The sequence below is a fragment of the Pan troglodytes genome, chromosome 10 (genome assembly GCF_028858775.2).
Source record: "Pan troglodytes isolate AG18354 chromosome 10, NHGRI_mPanTro3-v2.0_pri, whole genome shotgun sequence".
Classification (NCBI taxonomy): domain Eukaryota; kingdom Metazoa; phylum Chordata; class Mammalia; order Primates; family Hominidae; genus Pan; species Pan troglodytes.
The window spans coordinates 76193308-76217830 of NC_072408.2; the positions used below are offsets into that span (position 1 = coordinate 76193308).

General features: G+C 40.0%; 1 protein-coding gene across 17 annotated transcripts in view; it reads left to right on the forward strand.

Annotated features, from left to right (window-relative positions):
- Positions 1-23124: 23124 nt before the first annotated feature.
- The window catches only part of FRS2 (fibroblast growth factor receptor substrate 2), a 115403-nt gene continuing 114004 nt past the window's right edge, over positions 23125-24523 (forward strand). For 5 of the 17 annotated variants that reach the window (XM_063786917.1, XM_054663392.2, XM_016924915.4 and 2 more), the window contains exon 1: positions 23125-23362. The gene's annotated coding sequence lies outside the window, so the exon portion shown is untranslated. The other 12 variants (XM_054663388.2, XM_063786920.1, XM_054663385.2 and 9 more) reach the window with 6 other exon arrangements.

Below are 24523 nucleotides of genomic sequence, written 5' to 3' on the forward strand. Positions count from 1 at the left end.
TCTCTTGATTTAAGAATGAGGTAATAAAAAATCCATTGGAACCTCTGTGCATGGCAGGTTGATTAGGCAGGGCTCTCTTCCTCTTTCCCAAAATGCTTTTCTCTTGGGAAGCCAGCAGCTCCAATAACAAATATTCTAATCTCCTCCCTGAAGATGGTGTACTGTAAGTCTGTCAGCTAGTGTCTAGAGCCAATGGTATAAAAAGGCTGGAGACCTCATTGTTCAATATGTAGACTGTCACTGAATGCCCAATAGTTGCAGGGTCCAGAGTTGTTCTGGTTCAATCTCTCCAGATAGAAGCATTTCTTTTTTCTGCAGGAATGGGTCTATCTATCAGTCAGGTTAATTAAAGAACACAGAAACCAATGTAGATTTTTTTTTTTAGCAGAGAAAGATTTAATTCAAGTAATTAGGAATTTCCAAATTTATTGGAAGGGCTTGAGAAGAAGGCTACACCAGTTCACAGTATACAACAGTGAACAAAACAGACCAAAACAACTCTTAGTTCATGGAGTTTACATTCTAGTGTAGAAAGAGAAGCAATAAACACAATAAAAAAGCAAAATTTGTTATATGTTAAATTTTACATACTTTATGATAAGTGCTATAGAGGGAAATAAAGCAGGGAAGCCGGATAGGGATTTCTGGGACCATTTAAAATACAGTGGTGAAGGAAGGCCTCACTGAGAAGGTGACATTTGAGTAAATTCCTAAAGAAAGCAAGGAAGCAGGCCATAGAGATATTTGGTGGAAGGGCATCTTAGGTAAAGGGAACAACAGATGCAAGGGCCCTGAAGTGGGAGCATAAATTATGTATTTAAGAAACAGCAAGGAAGCTACTGTGGCTAAAGCTGAATGAGAAAAGTGAGGGTCATAAGAGATGAGATCTGAGCAGTAAGATGGGGAGTGTGTGTGTGTGTGTGTGTGTGTGTGTGTGTTTGCATGTGTGCAAAATGTAAGGCATTGTGGACCATTATAATGATTTTTTTCTCTTGGTGAGGTGATATTTTTCCATTTGAGGAAAGGAAAATTTGGACGAAGGAATAACACAGTCTTACTTACTGTTTTAAAAGGCGCACTCTTGGGGACAAGAGCAGGAGTAAACTGAGTGGCTTTCAGAATAACCTGGACAAGAGATGATAGTGGCTTGGACTATGATAGTGATGGAGGTGGTAAAAAGTGATTAGAGATAATTAAAAGATAACCCATGAGTAATTATGACCCAACTAAGCTTGGGTAACATTCATTGGGTAGTTATTGATTAATTTTTGTTTTCCTACTCTAGAGGAACTTTCTCTAGTAATGCCTAGGAGCTGAGGCTGTGATGGAGAATGCAAAGGTGACCACCCCATTGGTGGGGATTGGTATGGCTGTAACAGTAAGTGGGCAAAGATGATCATGGCTTGGGCCAAGGTGGTACTAGTAAAGGTGGTGAGAAGTTTCCAGACTCTGGATTTATTTTGAAAATAAAACCAAGATTTGTTGATAAATTTGGCATGGAATGCAAGCAAAAGTGAGAAATCAGTGTGACTGTAGTTTTTTGTCCCCCCCTTTTTTTTTGTTATTGTTGGAGTTTACATTAGTGATAATGACAAGACTTCAAGAAGAACAGATTTTGTGGGAAACATCAGGAGCTCATTTTGAACCTGCTGAGTTCGAGATGCCTTTGATACATCTAAATGTAGATGCCAAGTTGGCAACTGGATATATGAGCATAGAGCTCAGGAGAGTTTAAAGAAAATTTTATTAGTTAACATTGTTGAGGTAACTAACAAGCACCAAATCTCAGTGGATTACAGCAACAAATGTTCATTTCTTGCTCTTGCTACATATGGGCTACAGATTGATTACAGCTCTGCTCTAGGTTGTGGGCCAGCAAATAGGTCGGATTCAAGTGTCTTCTAATCTTGTGCCTAGGCTAAAAGAACAGCCCCTGTCTGTGCTATACTCGTGGCAAAGGGCAGAAGCAAGAGAGGCCAAACTAATCCATTCAATCCAGTTTAAAGATTCTCCTTGCATATGGCGTACACCACGTATTTCCATTCTATTCCATTCCACCAGCCAAAAAAAGTCACATAGCTCAGCCCTGCAATGTGGCAAAAAATGTATACTCTGCTCAGCAGAGGCATTTAAAGACAAATCCAAAGGGTGCAGATGTATAATAGTCATAGAAGGGAGAAAGCAAGTAGTTGTAAACCGTAATTTAATCTACCACAAAGTGAGTATAGATAGTGAAGAGAAGAAATCCAAAGCCTGAGATATTTCAATATTCAGAGGTCAGGGAAATAAGGAGAAACCAACAAAGGAGACTGAGAAGGAAGAGATAGTAAGGTAGGGAGAAACACTGGAAGTCAAGAAAAGAAAGTGTCTCCAGAAGAAAGGAGGGATCAGCTGTGTCCCATACTGCTAATAGGTCAAGCAAGATGTGGGCTGACATTGACCATTACATTTAGCAATGTGGAAATATTGAGTGATAGTGATGACAGAGTTAATGGCATGGTGGGGGATGCTATTATTTGAATGTCTGTCCCCTCCCACACAAGTTGAAGTTTAATTGCTATTGTGACAGTATTAAAAGGTGGGATATTTAAGAGGTAATTAGGTCATGAGCACTCTACCCTCATGAATGGATTAATGCCATTATCTCAGAAATAGAGTTGTTATCGTTGGAGTAGAATCCTTATAAAAGGATGAGTTCAGCTCTGTTTTGTCTCTCTCACCCTCTCTTTGCCCTTCCGCCATGGGATGCTGTCCACCATGGGATGATGCAGCAAGAAGGCCCTGGCAAGATGCACTTTTCAATCTTGGACTTCCCAGCCTCCAGAAGTGTGAGCCAATAAATCTCTGAGGTATTCTGTTATAGTAGCACAAAATGGACTAAGATGGGGAAGAAAAGCTGATCAACGTGGATTCAAGAGAGAATGGGAGTGGAGAAGTTAGCAATAGTAGACATAGGCAGGCTACTCTTTAGAGGAATTTTGCTAAAAGGAGAAGGTAGAAAATGGAGTAATTGAAGGGAAAAGTAAGGTGAATAGTAAGGTTTATTTTCTTTTCTTAAGACAATAGAAATAAAATCATGGTTTTGTGCTGATAGGAAAGATCCAATAGAGAGAAAAAACTTGATGATGCCAGAGATAAAGGAGAAAATTGCTGTAACGGGGTCCCTAAATCGACTAGAGAGAGTGAGATCTAGCACATAATAGAGAACTGGCCTTCATTAGGAGCATAGACAGTCCATTCACAGTAATATGTGAGAAGGCAGAGCACGTGAACACAAATGCAGGTAGGTGAGGAGATGTGACAGTGAGCACACATGAAAATTCCTTTCTGATTGCCATTATTTTTCAATAGAAATAAGATACAACTCATCAGTTGAGAGTGAGGATGAGAGTGAGGGGAGAAGTTTTCAGAGGCTTGAAAGTTAGGAGAAATTCTGAATAGTCTAGAAGAATGAGAGTCTGGACTAAGAAACAATAATGATTGGTAGGTAGCATTAAGCACTCAAGTGAGGTTAGTGATGGTTATGTGTTTTTCCCTCCAACCACATTTAGCTGCAGAGGTGCAGTGCAGATGTAAATGGAGAACTGGATCCTAGTAACAAGCAGGCAGAAAGTTAGATTTAACCAGGATTTGCAAAGTTAAAAAAAAATCAATAAAAAGTAAGAGGGACAAGACAAGGGAGTTTAGGATGCATGCAAGGTTATAATGATTGATCACAGAATTTAGGTTGAATAATAATGAAAATTGGCACATGACACAGGTTAGGGACAATAAATCGTTGAGGAATTAATATATTATAGGTACAGATATATTTGAAAAATGGTTGGAGTCAAAGAATAAGCTTTAAAAACAGACGATCTTGCCTATAATTCCAGCCACTTGAGAGGCTGAGGTGGGAGGATCACTTGAGGCCAGAAGTTCAAGACCAGACTGGGAAAAATATCAAGACCTCATCTCTAAAAAATAAAAAATAAGGCCAGGCATGGTAGCCCACGCCTGCAATCCCAGCACTTTGGGAGGCTGATGCGGGCAGATCACTTGAGGTCAGGAGTTCAAGACCAGCCTGACCGACATCGTGAAACCCCATCTCTACTAAAAATGCAAAAAATTAGCCCAGCATGGTGGTGGGCGCATATAATCCCAGTTACTTAGGAAGCTGAGGCAGGAGAATCGCCTGAACCTGGGAGGTGGAAGTTGCAGTGAGCCAAGATCGCACCACTGCACTCCAGCCTGAGCTACAAAGTGAGACTCTGTCTTAAAAAAAATAAAAATGAAAAAACAAAAAACTTAGGGGAGTGTAGTGGCATGCACCTGTAGTCCCAGTTACTTAGGAAGCTGAGGCGGGATGATCGCTATAGCCCAGGAGTTTGAGGCTGCAATGAACCATGATCATGCCATAGCACTCCAGCCTGAGCAACAGAGAGACCCTGTCCCTCAAAAAAAAAAAAAAAGGTCAGAAAATGTGATGCTTAATAATAACATTATGGAGAAGTTGCAGTTATTTATTGGTAATGACAAGATCTAAAGCAGCACTATCCAGTAGAACTTCAGTGGAAGAAATAATATTTAAATATTTAAATTTAATAAATTTAAAATTTATATATATATATATATATATATATATTTTTTTTTTTTTTTTTTTTTTTTTTTTTGAGACGGAGTTTTGCTCTTGTTGCCCAGGCTGGAGTGTAGTGGCATGATCTCGGCTCACTGCAACCTCCGCCTCCCAGGTTCAAGCGATTCTCCTGCCTCAGCCTCCCGTGTAGCTGGGGTTACAGGCGTGTGCTACCATGCCTGGCTAATTTTGTATTTTGAGTAGAGATGGGGTTTCTCCATGTTGGTCAGGCTGGTCTCCAACTCCTGACCTCAGGTGATCCGCCCACCTCGGCCTCCCAAAGTGCTGGGATTACAGGCGTGAGCCACCGCGCCCAGCATAAATTTAAAATTTAAAAGCAACATGAGAAACGTGGACATCATATTGGACATGTTTCATTCCAGTTTGTAGGTTTCTAGGTTATACGCCATGTGAGAGAAAGTTTTGTTTCATTTCTGAGTCCTTAGCACCTCACACATAGTAGATTTCTGTAAACTTTTATTATTTTTAATTTTTATTGATACATCATAGGTGTACATATTTTGGGATAACCTGTGATAATGTAATACATTCATATAATTCGTAAGTTCAAACCAGTATAACTGGGATAGCCATCACCTTATATATTTTTCTTTTCTTTATGTTTGAAACATTCAGTCCAATTATCATATTGGACAGTGCAGGTCTAGAGGTATAACCATGTTAGTGAGTTGCCAAGATAGAAGACAATATCAAGAAGAGGAGGCCAAAGAACTTAGAAGCTAGGTTACTGGAAGGTCCGTATAAGTCGATATTAAAATCACCAAGAATTATGACAAAAGTGATATTGAAGTAACAGTGAACCACCAGCTAAAATCTTCAAGGAAAGATGAGTGTCTCCAGATGGGAGAATGAGTGTATAACAAGGAGCAGAAGTGAGTGGTATAGTCCAATTACATGTTAATCAAAACAGAAGTTTCAGAAAGGAAAGAGGGAAAAAGATTTAGAACCATCAATGCAAGGAGTACACCTACAACTTGTCTAGGTCCAGTGTGGCAAAATGCTTTGAAAGTATCTTCTTTCATTGCAAAGTTAAGTTTGTGGATTGCCTTATCACTTACTTATGGTGCCACTTGTCAAATAAAGGATTTAATGCTTAAATTTGACAATCCTTCCTTACCTTAAGGTCATAAATACATTCTCTTGTTTTCTTTTAAAAGTGTTACAGGTTTGCTTTTTACATTTAATGTTTTGTTTCGGTTTTTGTTTGTTTGTTTTATTTTTTGCAACAGTATCTTGCTCTGTCACCCAGGCTGGAATGCAGTGTCACGGCTCACTGCAAGCTCTGCCTCCCGGGTTCAAACGATTCTCCTGCCTCAGCCTCCTAAGTAGCTGGAATTACAGGCATGCACCACCCCTCCCAGCTAATTTGTGTGTGTGTGTGTGTGTGTGTGTATTTTCAGTAGAGACGGGTTTCGCCATGTTGGCCAGGCTAGTCTCGAATTCCTGACCTCAGATGATCTGCCCAGCTTGGCCTCCCAAAGTGCTGAGATTACAGGCGCGAGCCACCGTGCCCCGCCTATTCAGTTCTTACTGTGTCTTTGTCCTTCCTCCTCCAGTCCGCAGCTCTGTATAATGCTATAGCCTCAGCAAGAGAAGTGGAATCAGCTTTGTTCTTTAGCTGCCTATCATAAGTGGATTTGGAAGAGATGGGGTATCTCAAAGTGTCATTCATCTTGACCAGAAGTCTTCTGATAGTTTTATAATTTCATTCTTTAACCATTCAAATCTTTCACTGACCTGGAGTTAATTTTGATGTAATTTTGATATAAGAATCTAACTCTTTTCCTCCAAATATTTAACCAGTTGTCCCCACATCATTTATCAAATTACTTATTGAATTGCTAATTTTTGTGACTGCCACTTTTTAAGTGGCCCTCAGATCTGTCTTCTTATTCTTTATAGTCCCATTGTTACTAATCCAGTTGAGGTCACTGTTATTCTGCCAGCTTTCACCTAGGTTGCTGCCATGGCCTCCTAACTCTTGGTCTTCAATCCCTTATATACAGTACAGCCAGAATGACCTTGTGTAACACAAAACTGGTCATGCTACTCCCTGCATACAGCGTTCCAATAACCTTCCCATTTCCTTAAGATGTTTGGTGAGGTTTACCATTATATCAGCTTATTTATATCTTTATCTCTTCCCATTCATCTTCCTCATCCTCAACTCTACTCTGGCAGCCCTAAGGCTTAGCCTGTTGATCATGTCATGCCCTCCTTCCTTTCCAGATATATGTTGTTCTTTGCTTCTGTCCTCACCCACTGTATCTTGGATGACTAACTGATCCATCCTGTAGGTTTCACTAAGGTGTTACAGCCTCCAAAAAAAAAAAGCCTTTTGTGATCTTCCTTGAGCCCCAGAATAGGGGCTTCTCTAGATGATGCTATACTCTCCTTTACTTCCCCCACCATAGCACTAATTATGCAGAATAGCCATTTCTTATTTGCTTTCCTACTTACTTCTCTCCTAGGTTATAAGCCATGTGAGAGAAAGTTTTGTTTCATTTCTGAGTCCTTAGCACCTCACACATAGTAGATTTCTGTAAATTTGTATTATTTTTAATTTTTATTGATACATCATAGGTGTGCATATTTTGGGATAACCTGCGATAATGTAATACATTCATATAATTTGTAAAGTTCAAACCAGTATAACTGGGATAGCCATCACCTTATATATTTGTCTTTTCTTTATGTTTGAAATATTCAAATTATTATCTTCTATCTATTTTGAAATATACAATAGATTGTTGTAAACTATAGTCACCCTTCCGATCTATCAAACTCTAGGTCTTAATTATTCTGTTAAACTGTATATTTATACCCATTAATCAACCTCTCTTCATCCTCGCCTTCCCCTCTACCCTTCCTGGCCTCTGAAAACTACCAATCTACTCTCTATCTTCACAAAATCTACTTTTTAAGTTCCCACATATGAGTGAGAACATGTGATATTTGTCTTTCTGTGCCTGGCTTACTTCACTTAACATAATGACCTCTAGTTCCATCTATGTTGCTGCAAATGACAGGGTTTAATTTTTATTGCCGAATAATATTCCGTCTTATATATATGCCACATTTTCTTTATCCATTCATCCGTTTATGGGCACTTAGGTTGATTTTATATTTTGGCTATTGTGAATAGTGTTGCAATAAATGGGGGAGTGCAGACATATCTTTGATATATTGATTTCCTTTCTTTTGGATATATATCTAGTGGTGAAATTGGTGAATCATATAGCAGTTCTATTTTTAGTTTTTTAAGGAACTTCCTTACAGTTTTCCATAATAGCTGTACTAAGTGACATTCCCACCAACTATGTATGAGGGTTCCCCTTTCTCTACATCCCTGCCAGCATCCATTATTCCCTGCCTTTTTGATAAAAGCCATTTTAACTGGGGTGAGATGAAATCTCATTGTGGTTTTGATTTGAGTTTCTCTGATGATTAGTGATATTGAACTTTTTTTCATATACCTGTTGTCCATTTGTATATCTTCTTTTAAGAAATGTCATGCAGCAAGCCAACATGGCACGTGTATGCCTATGTAACAAACCTGCACATTGTGCACATGTACCCTAAAACTTAAAGTATAATAATAATAAGAAGAAGAAGAAATGTTTATTCAGATCTTTTGCCCATTTAAAAATTGGATTATTTGGGATTTTCCTACTGAATTGTTTGAGCTCCTTATATATTCTGGTTATTAATCCCTTGTCAGATGGATATGTGAATTCAATAAAAATTTATCAACTATACGGTATACACCAGACACCATGCTAAATAATGGGAATACATAAGAACACAAGAAAGACAAGATCAACTCCCTAGCACAACTTATACTCTAGTGAAAGACACACACAACCAAATAAATAAAACAATTACAGCTTGTATTGGGAAGAATATAAACAGTTGGCTGCGGAAGGGAATAATAGAGGGTCCTACTTAGATAAAATGACCAAGAATTTCTGCCTTGAGAAACTGACATTTTTGTTTTTGTTTTTTGAGATGAAGTTTCACTGTTATTGCCCAGGCTGGAGTGCGATGGTGCGATTTTGGCTCACTGCAACCTCCACCTCCTGGGTTCAAGTGATTCTCCTACCTCAGCCTCCTGAGTAGCTGGGATTACAGGTATACCCCACCACACCCGGCTAATTTTGTATTTTTAGTAGAGATGGGGTTTCACCATGTTGGTCAGGCTGGTCTCAAACTCCTGACCTCAGGTGACCCACCCTCCTTGGCCTCCCAAAGTCCTAGGATTACAGGCATGAGCCACAGCACCCGGTGAGAAATTGACATTGAAGTTAAAAACTAAAGAAAGAGAAGGGGCCACCCATGTGAAAAGCTGAAAGAAGAGCATTACAAACAGAAACAAGAGCAAGTGCAAAAATCCTGAAAGAGGAAAGAGGTTGGTGTGTTCTAGGAGCATCAATTGCAGAGGACACTTTTTTGAGACAGAGTCTCACTCTGTTGCCCAGGTTGGAGTGAAGTGGTGCAATCTCGGCTCACTGCAACCTCTCCCTCCAAGGTTCAAGTGATTCTCCTGCCTCCTGAGTAGCTGGGACCAGGTGTGCACCACCACACCTGACTAATTTTTTTGTATTTTTAGTAGAGATGGCATTTCACCATGTTGGCCAGGCTAGTTTCAAACTCCTGGCCTCAAGTGATCCACCCATCTCGGCCTCCCAAAATGCTGGAATTACAAGCATGAGCCACCATGCCCAGCCTGCACAGGACACTTTGACTGCAGAGTTGTGACTGATGAGATAAGATACATGGTGCGAAGTTGGAGACTTCAGGCAGGTGTTCCAATCATGCAGGGGTCTTTCTAGCCATAGCCAGGCACTTGGATTTGTTCTAAAAGGCTGGAAAAACATGGAAGTGTTAAAGAGGAGAATGGCACGCTCTAATTACATTTCAGGAGTTTACTCTGGTTATGTTGATAACGGAATGTAAGGAAGTTTCCATAGAAGTGGAGGGACCAGTCAAAAGCCATCACAGTAAATCAGGAGAGGAAGAGCAGTAATTTAAACTGGCACAGTCCCAAGTGAAGATGGGGAAAAGTGAATGAATTCAAGATGCATTTGGGAGGTAGAACCCCATTTGGACTGGCAAGTGAACTGACAATGAAGGATAAGGGAAAGGGAAAGGATTTTAACTCCCAGACTTCTGACTTCAGTAACTGAGTGAATAACGTTGCCATTTATAAGATACAAATAGTGGGGGAAATAGATTGGAAGGGCACAGGGAAATCAAATATTCTATTTTGACTATGCTAAATTTGAAATGTGTGTGACACAACAAAATAGAGATGTCAGATAAGCAGTTTGAATATAGTAATCTGGGGCTTAGATGAAAGGTCTAGTCTTGACATATACATGTAGATGTCATCAGCAAGAAGCATTAGAAAGTGGATGAGATCCCTAAAGAACAGAGTAAATGTGGAGAAGATAGAACGATATTCAGAAACCAAGATCGAGGCACTGGGAGTGCTCATCGTTACTATGGCATTGCTTCTCTGAGGCTGCCTCACTAACTGAGCTAGGGAAATACATGTATGCATATACATATGTACATATATAGGTATTTTCACATATGCATTTATATACATATATGCATACATGCATTTACATCTATGTTAATTAATTAATTAATTTATTTTTGGGACAGAGTCTTGCTTCTTTGCCCAGGCTGGAGTGCAATGGCTTGATCTCAGCTCACTGCAACCTCTGCCTCCCGGTTCAAGCGATTCGTCTGCCTCAGCCTCCTGAGTAGCTGGGATTACAGGAGTGTGCCACCATGTCCTGCTAATTTTTGTATTTTTAGTAGAGATGGGGTTTCACCATGTTGGCCAGGCTGGTCTTGAACTCCTGACCTCAAGTGTTCCACCTGCCTGGGCCTCCCAAAGTGCTGAGATTACAGGTGTGAGCCACCGTGCCCAGCCCTATGTTTATTCTTTATATCTGTCTTTATATATTGAAAACCATAAGTTCACACTGATAGGTTCAATTCTAATCCATTGCCACAGGGCTTAGTCTAGCTTTCCCCTTCCATGTTTACACCTCTTTTCTCTGACAGTGAGCAACTTGACTGTCATTATCCTTAATATTCTGCTAATTTGCTTAATCTCCCTGCATGTTGCCAATTTCCTGACACCTTTAGGCTGCTACCTTGCTAGAACACTCTTCCTACGCAGGCCTGGCCCCCATGAGGCTGCCTTCTGGCGAGAAAGGGAGGAAAGCTCACTTTCCTTATTTAGGTTCTGCACATTAAGTATATTATTTGGCATTTTATTTGTTTTGTTGCTATTTTGAATAAGCATTTCTTTTTCACTATATTTTATGTTCATTGCTTGTATTTGAAAAGACTACAATGTATAGTTTCATTTTTTCATATTTGCCTATTTGAAGTGAAAAAAGTTTGTATTTCATTACTCATTGGTTATTAGTAATATTGAACATTTTCAAGTGTTTATTAGCCATTTAAATTTTTCCATGAACTTTCTGAATCCTTTGCCTTTTATTCTATAGAAATCTTTTATTACTTTTTTAAAAAAATCAACTTTCTTGAGTTCTTTATTTTTATTTTTATTTTTATTTTTTGAGAAAGGGTCTTGCTCTATCGCCTGGGCTGGAGTGCAGTGGTATGATCTCGGCTCACTGCAGCCTCCACCTCCTGAGCTCAAGTGATCCTCCCATCTTAGCCTCACAAGTAGCTGAGCCTACAGGCATGGACCACCACATCCGGTTAATTTTTAAATTTTTGTTTACAGATGGGTTTTCATCATGTTGTCCAGGCTAGTCTCAAACTCCTGAGCTCAAGCAATCTGCCTGCCTCAGCCTCCCAAAGTGCTAGGATTAAAGGCATGAGCCACCAAGCCCAGCCTTGAGTTCTTTATAAATTCAGGATAACTGTTGCAAATATTTTCCAAGTTGACTGTTCTAATTTTTATTTTTTTTAATTTACAGAATTTTGATTTTTCATATAGTCAAATTTGTTGATCTTTTTCTTCATGATTTATTTATTTTTTTTTCTTTTGAGACAGAGTTTCTCTCTTTTTGCCCAGGCTGGAATGCAATGGCATGATCTCAGCTCACTGCAACCTCTGCCTCCCAGGTTCAAGCGATTCTCTTGCCTCAGCCTCCCAAGTAGCTGGGATTACAGGCGCCTGCCACTACGCCCAGCTAATTTTTGTCTTTTTAGTAGAGACGGGGTTTCACCATGTTGGCCAGGATGGTTTCGATCTCTTGACCTTGTGATCTGCCCACCTCAGCCTCCCAAAGTGCTGGGATTACAGGCATGAGCCTTCGTGCCTGGCCACTGTGATTTCTTATACTATGTTTAAGCTTCGAACTCCCTTTCCTATCCAGAGGTCAGATATTCACCTATGCATTACTTTAGCTAAACATTTTTAGAAAATTTAAATTTTAACATTTTATCCATCTAGAATTTATTTTATTACATTTTTAGCCAATTTGTGGATAATTTGAATATATTAGGAATATTAATCTTTTACCTGTCACAATTGACGCAGCTTTTCATTTGCCATTTTAACCTATTTCATTTTGATTTATCCCCTTCTTGTTTTTAAGCTTAGAATGACTTCCCCTATCCAGAGACTTAATAAACATACACTTACGCTTTCTTTTTTCTCTTTTTTTCCTCTCCTCTTTTTCTCCTCCTCCTTCTTTTTCTTTAGCATGTGCCTCAAGGCCAGCTATAAGTAAAACAGAACCCCTAAACTAGCCCCAGATCACTTTGGTCTCTTGGGGGTCTTACAGACCAAGCAATACGTGGGATTGAGGTGGATTTTTCTAACACACACTCCCCTCCCTTTCCCTCCTACATAAAAAGCAGTCCAGTGTTGAACTTCCCAATAAGTGTATGTATACCTGACAATTCATAAACTGCTGAAGTGAAAGGTGGCCTTTAGATATTCCGTATATAAATTTAGCCATTTATACAGAGGGAATGAAAAAAAAAAAGTGGCCTGATTCTGATCAGATGCTGCTTGTTTCTCCTTACACCACAGGGTTCTGTTCTATGTCATTTCCTTTGAAGTCAGTGGGAGCTCTGTGCAGGACGGCAACATGAACACCGGCCTCTATACATGAAGGTGAGAACTGCCATTACGATAAACTATTCAGCAGTGTGGTGGAGGGAGCATTGGTTTAACACACTTGGTGGCTACCCTGCAGATCCCACTGTCTGTGAGAGCTTTGTTCAACTGGAGCAAACAAGAACTTTTTGAATCTTGACATACAAGGGCTCATTCAGCAGAGCATCCCCTGTTATGAGAGGAGGCACAGTGCTGGGCAGACATTGCAGTTTTTAGCCAGCACACTGAGGACATTTCTCTCATTCTCTCCATCTGTAAAGAGTCTGTTTTCAAGACCCCCAAAATGGTTTTCTATAGATTAGAAAGGAGTATAAATATTTTTACATGTTTGTACCCAATTACACAAAAATAAGGCAAAGTGCAATTGTATAAAAGTAGGTAGGGCTTTTCAAGATGGAAAGAAAGAATTCTTTGAAAATTTTAGTTGAAGGGGTTATGTGATGAAAAGCAGAGCTCATAAAAGAAACAATGAAAAAAACTTTGACATGGAGAAGGTATTGAAAATGAAGAATCATGTATATTTGCTTTCTATCTCAGGATCATTATTTTGTTCACTGGTCAACAGAGTCTTTCTCCCTCCACTCCTTGTCACAATGGCTTACATGCCAGTTATTAGAAACCTGAATCAAACAATGCTTTCAGGTTATTAGTCTACAAACATCTGAATGAGTAGAAGTTAAAGAGCAAATTGCCCAAGGTGATTTTTTTCCCTACCCATCCCATCGCCGGACTTTGCAGTGGCGGTGCACCCTTCCTGATTCCTTCATCACATCATTCTGCTCCTGCCTCTAGGCCTTGACTTGAGCTGTAGCGTATACTCAGCTTCAAGTCCCCTCACTTACAAGCACCCCTCTGAGGGCAGTACACTAGTGTTTTGTATTTGTAATTTGTCCTATTGGATGGCATTGGTGGAGCAGGCATTTCCAACTTACAGTTTTGAATGCTTTTTCAGGAAATGTGTATCCATCTCTGTATATAGAGTACTTTTTCTTTCCACAGGCCATCAAGTGGTTAACATATAGACAGTATTTAAATCCTTGGGACTGGATGAGATTACCAAGGGAGGAAATGTAGATGAAGGAGAAGAGAAAGGACGGAGTTCTGGAGCACTACAAATTTAAGAGACTGGGGAGAAGAGGAGAAACCCAGAAAATCTACCTTGGAGATCACTGCGTAATACTACACTGGGAGCAGTATCATTCTTTGAAATAACAATTATAATGTAATATAATAGTTATAAACTATTCCAGTGTGTGAACATGCCCTTTATTCAAGCAGTTCTCTACCAGTAGCTTCTTAACTGGTCTTCCTGCTCTCAGTTTATCCTTACTCCAATCCTTTGTAAATACTGCTTATGCTAACCTTGGATTAATCTTAGTTATTTATGCCTGGATGAAAAATGGAAAAATTGGACACATATTGCATTTATATAATGAAATACAATGCAGTTTATTAAAAATCATGTTGAAAAACCCACAACATAATGTTGAATAAAAAAAACATAATCCCAGTCTACACACACACACACACACACACGTGCACACACACAAATATATGACCAGAAATAAAATGCTGTACATTTAGCCATCAAAGTTTAACATATTTATGGATGACGGATTTCCAAGTAATTTTTATTTTCATTTTTTATTTTACTATTATGTATGTATGTATGTATGTATGTATGTATGTATGTATGTATGTATTTATTGAGACAAAGTCTCACTCTGTCACCCAGGCTGCAGCGCAGTGGTGCGATCTCGGCTCACTGCAACCTCTGTGTCCCAGTTTCAAGGGATTCTCCTGCCTCAGTCTCTGAGTAGCTGGGATTATAGGTGCACGCCAATTTTTATTCTATTTTTGGTGGTTTTCTGTGTTTTGCAAATTTTCTTCATAAAAAAAGAAAGATTTTTAGAAAGCATACTTTAATCATGTTGCTTCACAGGAAACCAGCTTTGATTCTTTACTGCCTAAAAAGATAATGTCCAAATATCTTAATTTAGTAGTGAAGGCCCTTCAGAGCAGAGGCCCAACCTACTTACTCAAAGTTTTCTCCTAGTTGGCACAAACCCTTTGTTGCAGTTAAAAGGATCTGCTCAAGGTCTGCTAGATGTGCTTGGTACTTTGCTGCATCTGTACTTTTTTTTTAATGCTAGGATCCTTTTCATGTCCCTTCTTTTCCTATAATTTCCAAAATCCTTTAAGACATGATTGAAGTTCTATCTCTTACCTGAAGACCATGAGTGAGGGACAAGGTCTCCAAAAATGAATGACTCTGTTATTCATTCAGCATTTACCACAGGATCCTTAGCATTATTACGGTTCTTTTTCTATGAGCCCATAACTTATCTCCCTAACTGGCACTTTTAAGCACTTAGAGGACTTGTTCTGTAACTTGGAGTTCTTGGTATTCCCCTGACCTCCTATGCATATTGAGTATGCAATAAACATTTGTAGTAGTTTAGATCCAGGGTTATTTCAAATAAATATAATTTTTGAAATTTGAAATAATTCTGGATCTCTCTTTCTCTATGCGTTCTATGTGCATTGAACTTGCTGAAGGAGTAACAGATTTTCAGCAGTTAATTTCCTATAAGGGAAAAATTTAAATAAACTTAATTATAAGCTATTGCTTAAATATTTTTCCTGCACCAAAGGTCATTGGTTATTTTTGCTTCAGGGAACGTTTTCTTTTTACTGTCTCCTGAAATACAACTGAAATACAATGTAGCTTTCCTTTTCTTCTTTATTCCCTGGTCCCAAATATAATCTCCACATGTGCTCTATCTTTGTAGGTGAAATACTTCCTGCCTCAGTGAAATCCAGATCCCAGTGAATTTCTTTGGTTTAGAGAGCAACTTGAGGATTTTGCATTTGGCACCATTCAATTTCCTTGGCATCTCTCCATAGTCACCATTTAGAAGGCTCCTGGTCAGTAGGATTTCTTTCCCTCTTACACTCTGTAGAGATTAAAAAAGGATTGTATTACAGGGGCTTGGAAATGTGATGGAAAATGAAATTTGCTTTAGCAAAAATGGAAGCTTTTGAAACTCAAGTTGTTCTAACAGGACCCTTAGACAAGAATAGTTTTTAGGGGAGCAAAATGGCAGATACGGTTTAAGTTCCTTATTTAGATTGCCACTAAGAAATATTATGATGTGTAAAATCGCTCACTCAAATAAAGTCATTTGCAAAACAATATGATTACATTTATGTATTTAAAAATATTGGTGCATACATACATATAAAGCAAGCTTGGATTAAGATCTTAAGACAGATCGTGGCCAGGTGCGGTGGCTCATGCCTGTAATCCCAGCACTTTGGGAAGCCAAGGCAGGCGGATCACCTGAGGTCAGGAGTTCGAGACAAGCCTGGCCAACATGGTGAAATGCCGTCTCTACTAAAAATACAAAAAAAAAAAAAAAGTTAGCTGGGCATGGTGGCAGGCACCTGTAATCCCAGCTACTTGGGAGGCTGAGGCAGGAGAATCGCTTGAACCTGGGAGGCGGAGGTTGCAGTGAACCAAGATTGCACCATTGCACTCCAGCCTGGGGGACAAGAGCAAGACTTCGTCTCAAAAAAAAAAGAAAAAAGAAAAATCGTAAGCACTAAAGAGCTTATGGTCCATAGTAAATATTATTTTACTGTTTAATTTAAGAATTTAAACCATGTTAAAATTAAATTAGTATAAGGAAGTCCTAACAAGCTCTGATTTTTTTTTGTATCTATGCATTTGTAAAAACACAAATTTCTTTTTTTTTTTGACACGTGTATAAGATCTTTATTATCAAAAGTTTCTCTAAGAATTTCACTTTGGTAATTTTTTTTCATATTGCATTGAAATTTTAACCACATTTTCCTCCTTCTATTTTGTAAATTACTTAATAATGATTGAAAAACACAAAATTCTTTAAATTTTTTTTTTGGTGGGGCCAGGCACAGTGGCACATGCCTGTAATTCCAGCTACTAGGGAGGCTGAGGCAGGAGGATTGCTTGAGCCCAGCAGTTCGAGATCAGCCCAGGCATCATTGTGAAATTTCATCTTTTGGGTGCTTTAAGCACATACTTTCATGTTTCCATTGGGTTTTCTTTATATGAATATAAATGCACTGATAAATGCCTGGAAAGCAACACACCAAATCATTTATAGTGGTTACATCTGCAGAGAAGAATGGGCTGGGGCATGGGGAGTATTAGTGATGAAGAGGTACTTTTAAATTTTACCCAATTTTTTCCTAATCATCTATAATAAAAATGTAGTCATTTATTTCATGCACAATGATTATAAGGAATAAAAATAGCTAGGCACAGTGGCCCATGCCTGCAGTCCCAACACTTTGGGAGGTTAAGCAGGGCAGATCACTTGAGCCTAGGACCAGCCTGGGCAACATGGCAAAACTGTGTCTCTACAAAAAACATAAAAATTAGCTGGGCATGGTGGTGCACACCTGTAGTGCCAGCTACTCAGGAGGCTGAGGTGAGAGGATTGCTTGAGCTCAGATGATCAAGGCTGCAGTGACTGCACCACTGCGCATCAGCCTGGGTGGCAGAGCAAGAACCTCTCTCCAGAAAAAAAAAGAAAGACTAAACAGACTGGGAAAATGAAAAGGAAATGTCTCACCTTTCCTTTTGATATCAAAGTTCAATATTAAAGAGCTTATATTTGATGAATATTAACATGGTAACCTAGAGGGCAGTACCAATTATTCTCCAAGTTGAACGGATTGACTTACTATCCAATAACATGGCTAGACTGCTGCCTATTATTATTTTTTTTTTTAGATATTGCTGCAAGTCATCACCACTGCTAATGTTCACTGAGCCCTTATAGTCTGCCAGCCACTAGTTCAGAGTTCTACATGTATTAATTTGTTGAACTCTCACAAAAATCCTGTGAAGTGGGTATTATTATTATTGTAATTTTTATAGTGAAGAGATAGAGGTTGGAGATTAGCTGTCTTGTATGAGCTGGGTCGCACAGCCAGCAAGTGATGAAACTGAGATGTGTCACTGGCAGTCTGACTTCAGATTCTGCATAGGAAAGAGGAAGGGAGTAGAGCCAGTCTGTGGTTTAAGATTTTTATTTGATTTAATAGTTGGTGTATACACTTTTGTCTAACTGGGAGGTGACTAAAGGCATCTGGGTCTGGTTGATGTGCTGGTTGAAAATTACTATTATTATGAGGATGATTATTATAGTATTTAGTAATTATGCAGTGCTTTATACTTCAAAGAGCTATGCTGTGTAATCATTTATTAGCTATGTCTCACAACATCTCTAAGATATAAAGATGCATTTATCATGCATATTTTGCAGAAAGAGAAGCTGAGGCAAGGTAAGATGGGTAGTGTTTTGATAAAAAAGGAGTAAGAGTGGAAGGCAACCTCTTAAATTCCTGATACTACATAATTCAATGTGGACAACAGAAATTTAATTAATTTAAGCCTTTTAAAGAAAAGTGCCAGTTCCAGTACTTTTTCATGATATTTAGTTAAAAATTAAATGTAAAATATACCAAAGGTTGATGAGCATTCCCTTTTAAGTTCTCTATTTTTGAACTTTCTCTGCATTTGTGTCAATGTGACATTTTTGCTCAAATTCAACCTTGACATCTCCCATTTCTCCACGCAAGCACAATTTGACTAGAGATATTGGTTTTCACTGTCAGTATTATATGGCTTCAAATTTCTTCCGTTGTTTGTGAAACCACGTGCATAGGATTCGTTATGATAACTCTCAACAGAAACAAACTTCATGCAAGAACTATATGGGAATTAAAAGAAGTTTTAGACATGTGGCAGCTTGTCCATTTCAAAAATGAAGATTATAAACATGTCAATATGACCTGGGGTGGGAGAGGGAAAAGGATCTATGTGGGTTTATTATAGTGACCTATAAAAGGCCTGGAAGAGATTTATACATTCTTCTATAAATCTGGTTGTCTCTTTCAGTTGGGAGGCAGTCATGGCCATGGCACATGGAAAAGGATCAATAAATATTAGTTTAGTGGTTATGAGTGTGTCTCTGGGGACAGACTGCTTGGATTCTAATCCTGACCTCATCATTTGCTAGCTACCTGAACTAGCTTTGCTTGTGTCTCCATCCAGGAAAAAATAAATTAAAAAAAAAAATTATACCCTATAGGGTCGTTTGTCATCAAATCTATTTAAGTAATTGCTATTATTCATTTTTTGTCTTTCCAAGGCTGTTGACAAATAACATTAGCTACAACTCCATTAAAACGTTGGTGGTAATGATATTTATAATTTGATGTCTGCACTTGCCTTGCTTATTTAGAAATGGTACAACGTGGCCAGGCATGGTGGCTCACACCTGTAATCCCAGCACTTTGGGAGGCTGAGGCGGGCATATCACCTGAAGTCAGAAGTTCTAGACCAGCCTGGCCCAACATGGTGAAACCCGGTCTCTATTAAAAATACAAAAATTAACCGGGCATGGTAGTGGGCACCTGTAATCCCAGCTACTCAGGAGACTGAGGCAGGAGAATCACTTGAACTTGAGAGGCGGAGGTTGCAGTGAGCTGAGATCGTGCCACTGCACTCCAGGCTGGGCGACAGAATGAAACTCTGTCTCAAAAAAAAAAAAAAAAAGTACAATGTAGTACCCCACAATTGCTATCCCAGAAAAACAATTTAAAATTACCTCAAAATACATTGAATAGTTATGAGCACATGTAAAATATATAGGGCAAAATTCTACATTTGTTTCTTTAAAACATCCATATGATGTTTTGGGACCAGTGGTCCCAAACTCTGTCTACCATAAAGATACCACATGTGGGTAAGGCCAACTCATTGCACTATTTGATGAAGAGAGATGCTGCATCTAGCTAAAGTCACTGATGCCTTGTGGATGCATGCCAGATGTCTGCCAGAGTGTTTAAATTTTCAAGGGATGCCAGAAATTGGGATTTCTTTTTTTTACATGACATTTCTCAATTTTAAAATTTTGACTCAATTTATTTCTTGGTACAAAACTCTCTGGATCAAACAATACATTTGTCAAATCTTTGCCATAAATATTTACACTAATACATATGAACTAGTTACACTGTGCTGTTATTCAAAGCAAATGTTTTTGAGGCATGAATAAAAGATGAGGAAGACAAAATATAAAAAGGTCTTCAGAAACTCACAAGTCTAGTGGGGAGAGAGGCAACAATGTCACAGAAAAGAGTGAAAAGTGTCACAGTAGAGTGTGGAAGTTAGAACTTAAGCTGTGTGGTTAGGATCAGGTCTGCATTAAACCAACAAAATCAAAGAACCCCATTATTTCAAAGCTTGGCAAAGGGTGGACACCCAAGTAGATGGCTCTTTTGTTTAACAAAACACCTTAATGGATTTTGGGGGTAGGAGCTATGCATAGACAGGGCCACAGCCTTGCACAGTTCCAGGGGGCATCATTTTTGTTTGTCACCTCTTGAGCATCATTCATGTTGTATTCTTTGTGAATAGCAACCCCTGGAATTGCACAACATGGTAATTGTGTCAATAAAAGTGGCCTGGAGTCTGGCCTGAGATGAGGATTGAGAGTTAAATCCTTCTACATAATAAAGTAAAAGGATTTTTAAGTCTTTCCTAGTGGGTAGAGGCAGGCGGGTAGAGGGATGCCTGGAATGGACAGAAGAAAAGGGTTAGGAGAAAAGACATCTCTAAGATGAGGATGGGCCAGCAATTTGGCAACAACCTGGAGCCAAATGAGCCTGGTGAGAGATTCCTTGTAATTTTTACAAGAGATGCATACAATCCTCTGTCATATTCTACCTCCAGGAGACACTGGTAAATGAAGTCAAACAACTTTTTCTTTGGCACTCTTCTTTATGAATCAGGAGATAATTGGGAAAGACTTCACCGTCCAGAATCGCACAGCAACACTTGCCTAAACATACAATGCCTTAATAACTTGCCTTTTTACTGTTTTTCTTTAAAAAGCTGAAAGTGCTTACACTTTCATTTCCTCATTTGTTCTGACATTCCAGTGTGGGTGGGGCAGATTTATGATAACATTATTTATAGATGGAGAAATCGAAATAGAGATTAAATCGCTTACTCAATGTTGCATAGCTGGGGCAGTGGAGCCCACATTGGAATTTGGTTCTCCAGGCTCCAGCCACGAAGTGGAAAGAACATGAGTTTTGGAATTAGAGGGATCTTTGCACAATCCTGATTCTGCCCCTTAACAAGAATGTGGCCTTAAGTCAATTACTTCACCTAAGTCTCAGTTATCCTCATCTCTAAAATTAAGACCATAAAACCTCATAGCAATGTAGTGAAGATTAATTTAGAAAACGCGTGTAAAGCCTTGGCATAGAGTAATTCCCAAATAAGATTAGTTCCACCCCCAACCCAGTATTATCTGGTTAAATTTCGGTACAAATTTAAAGTAATCAAAATGAATCCTCCATTATAGTAATTTTTTTTCTAGCCTCATCTTCTTTCACTGAGAGCAAAACATGAATAAAAATCCTTCAATAGGTCATTTAATTCAACGGCAAGAACTTTTGCTCCAGTAAGAGTTATCCCTGTTGGAAAAAATTAGAAAAAAAAAGGAATATGTGGAAGACAAGATATTAGTTCTTAATATCTTATGCAGTGGTTCTTAAACTTGACAGTATATCAGAATCTCCTGGAGGGCCTGTTAAAACACAGATTGCTGGGTCCCACCCCAGAGCTTCTGATTCATAAGATCTGGGGCGGGACCCAGTAATGTGCATCTGTAACAAGTTCACAGATGATGTTGAGAGGCTTAGTCCAGGGACTTCTAGGGGTGGGGCCCAGCAATCTGTTTTAACAAGCCCTTTAGGTGGTTCTGATGCACTCTCAAATTTGAGAACCACTGGGATAGTGGTGAAAAGCATCTGAGAATATGGTCTGCAAATTCAAACCCAGGCGGCTCCATTTACCAGTTAGATGACCAGATTAAATGACTAACCTCTAGCACCTCTGCATCCCACACAGAGCCTGATAATATCTGTGATTCAGGATTCCTCTCACTATCCCTTTAGGCCTTGAGTAAAAAGAGATGTCGGTGAGTCCTGCCAACCCACGCTGTTTTTTACTTCTTCACACTCTGAGGCACAAAAGGCTGCTTGAATTTGAGTATTACGGAAGTATTTGCCAACACTTCTGCGATCACAAAAATAAAGTAAGTAAGAAAGCCCTGTAAATAAAGCCAAGAGCAGTGGCATTGTTTGCATCTTAAATTTGTAATAATGGGTTTTCAACTTTTTTCATTTCCCCTGCCTTTCATAGTAGAAACATTTAAAAATCTTCCCCGCCCCCCCCCCCCCCGCCAGTTTCAAGAGATGTTAGTACATTTGTTTTGCAGATAGTATGCATTGCTAAGAGGCTTTTTTTTCTTTCCCTGCATCCCAGATACAGAATCTGCCTCAGATATCTGGTGCCTTTCTGATTTTGTGGCTGAGGAATCCCACGCCCTCCTCCTTTCCATCCCTTTTCCCTGTCTGGTATGTAACTCTGTGGGTCCTCATATTATCACTGCATGGAGCTTCACAAGCACCTGTATTTTTCCAGTTGTAAAAACCCCTACTCTTTCTTATTTCCTTAACTAATCTTTTCTATTGCCTATTGCTGATGAGGTATAAGAATCGTTGACTTTTATCCAGTGCCAGACATTCTGAAATGTTTATCATGCATTATCATTTTGGATTCCTACAATGCAGAGATGATTTTATAACTTGCCAGGGTGAAAAAATAAAAGTAAATAAAAGGAGACAAGCAAAAAGATTCCAGATCCCCAGCCCAACCCCCCAACCCCCCAACCCCAGCTCTAGCCTCTGTTGAAGTCACCAGTGATGACAGAATATAGGAATATAGTTTGAGCCCTGTTTTTAAATAATTTCAAAATCTTGTTATGGGTAGATGAGATTTATACACGCGTGAATTAAAATCAACCAACATTTGTGAGATTGGGTTTGGTATCTTTGACCGTTTTTCTCCCCTGCAAGACGTAGATAATAGCACCAACCCCAAGGAGTTTGGGGATGATTAAATAAGTTAATGCACCCGAAGGGACTTAATACAGTGCCTACCACGTAGTAAGCGTTCAATAAATGTTAACTATTATCATTATTTTTTAAAGGAGGCAGATTGGAGCGTAGAGTACACTGAAGGGAGTCGGGAGGCCGGGTGTATGCACTGGATTCTTGCACCTAATTCTCCGAGCCTCGGTTTCCTTATTTGTAAAATTAGCTGGCTGGAGTAAAACAACTCAAACAGCAGTTAAAGCAAAGGGTGCAGCAGTAGCCGGGGAATCGGGGAGGCGCGGGGCGGAAAGGGTTAGTTAGGAGCCCAGAGGCTGATTTGTGGGCGCCCGGCGAGAGAGGCCCCGCCCCGCCCCGCCCTGGAGGCCCTGGCAGCTCCGGGCTGAGAGCAGTTCCGGTGCCAAAACCCTTCCCTCCCCCGCTCCCCCGGAAGTGCTTTTCCAGGATTCGGGCCGGAGAGAGGCCTTGTAGGCACAGCGGCTGAGACTCGATCTGCTCCAAGTAGGGGCTCCAGCGCGGGTCGGAGTCTGGGGGTTCGCGCCCGCCGACCCGCGCCCTGCTCCCTCTCAGCACCTGGGCGGACGGTGAGTGGCTAGGGAAACGGACTGGGACGGCCGCGGGCCCGCGTCAGAGCTGGCGTTCTCGTGCCCCCGCTGCCCGCTTCGGGATCCGGGCTGAGGGCTCGGCTGCCGGCGTCCGGGGAAGGGGATTGTCGACCGCCGCGGACTTCTCCGGGTCAGCGGGACGGGAAGAGCTGGCTGTGGGTCCATGGGGTGGGCGGGGCGGAGCCAGGAAGGGGGTTCCCGGAGCTGTTGTTGCTGTTGGGACTCGAGAGTGGGGATGGGCTGGGCCTGTGTCCGTCCGACCCCCCTCATGTGTGCTGCCCCAAACCTCGCCGCTCCCTAGTTTGGTATTCTGTGTCCGGCCTGGGGTAGTAGATGGACACCAGACTCAATCTTGGGCTCCAGTTCCCGACTTTTCGCCTCCTCTGGGTCTGTCCTGGGCTCAGTAATTAACCCGGGTCCCAGGGGTGTCGTCTTTTCACTCCAGGGTGGGGCGCTGCCTGTAAATGCCAGGGATCTTTTGCAGGGCTTTTCATCCAGATTTGCTTCAGGGTTGTCCGGGATCGATTTGGACTGGGCTTGGAATCGGTCCTGGATACGTAGGTCGCTGTGGCACCAGCATGCTCTGTATCATCTTTACTCACTTGAAAGCTTGCTGAAGCTGTTGTTGAAGTAAACTTAAAAAAAAAACTTGCTTAAGGAAAATCAGTAGTTTAGACACCCCCTCCCCCCGCCTTTTTTTGCAGACATACTAAAAAAAAAAGATGCTTTTCTCTAATCTACACTCTTAATTCTTTTGGCTATCTGATGTCACAGTTGTATGATGAGTTCATTCAGAGGCTGTACGAATTGATTTTAAAGAGTTGGACAGTTATATCCTTTCTCCCAAAGTTTGTTTACCTTCATATTTGGAACTGTCATTTTTCTTAAGGAAAAATTGTTCTTGGATTTTCTTGAGAGATTCCTTACACTGTTAAAATTGTTGCTGCAATGCAGAGTTTCACACAGGTGGGCAGAGATGTTTTGTTTAAACTTATTCCATGAAGTGTTTACTTCGGATAAACTGAGGATTTCCTAGGGGAGAAAGTGATGTAGGTAGGTTTAGTGAACAGATTTTAGGTAATAAACTTTACTGCTGAAAGGTTTGTAGGAAATATGGGTTTTCCACAATAAATGGTGATT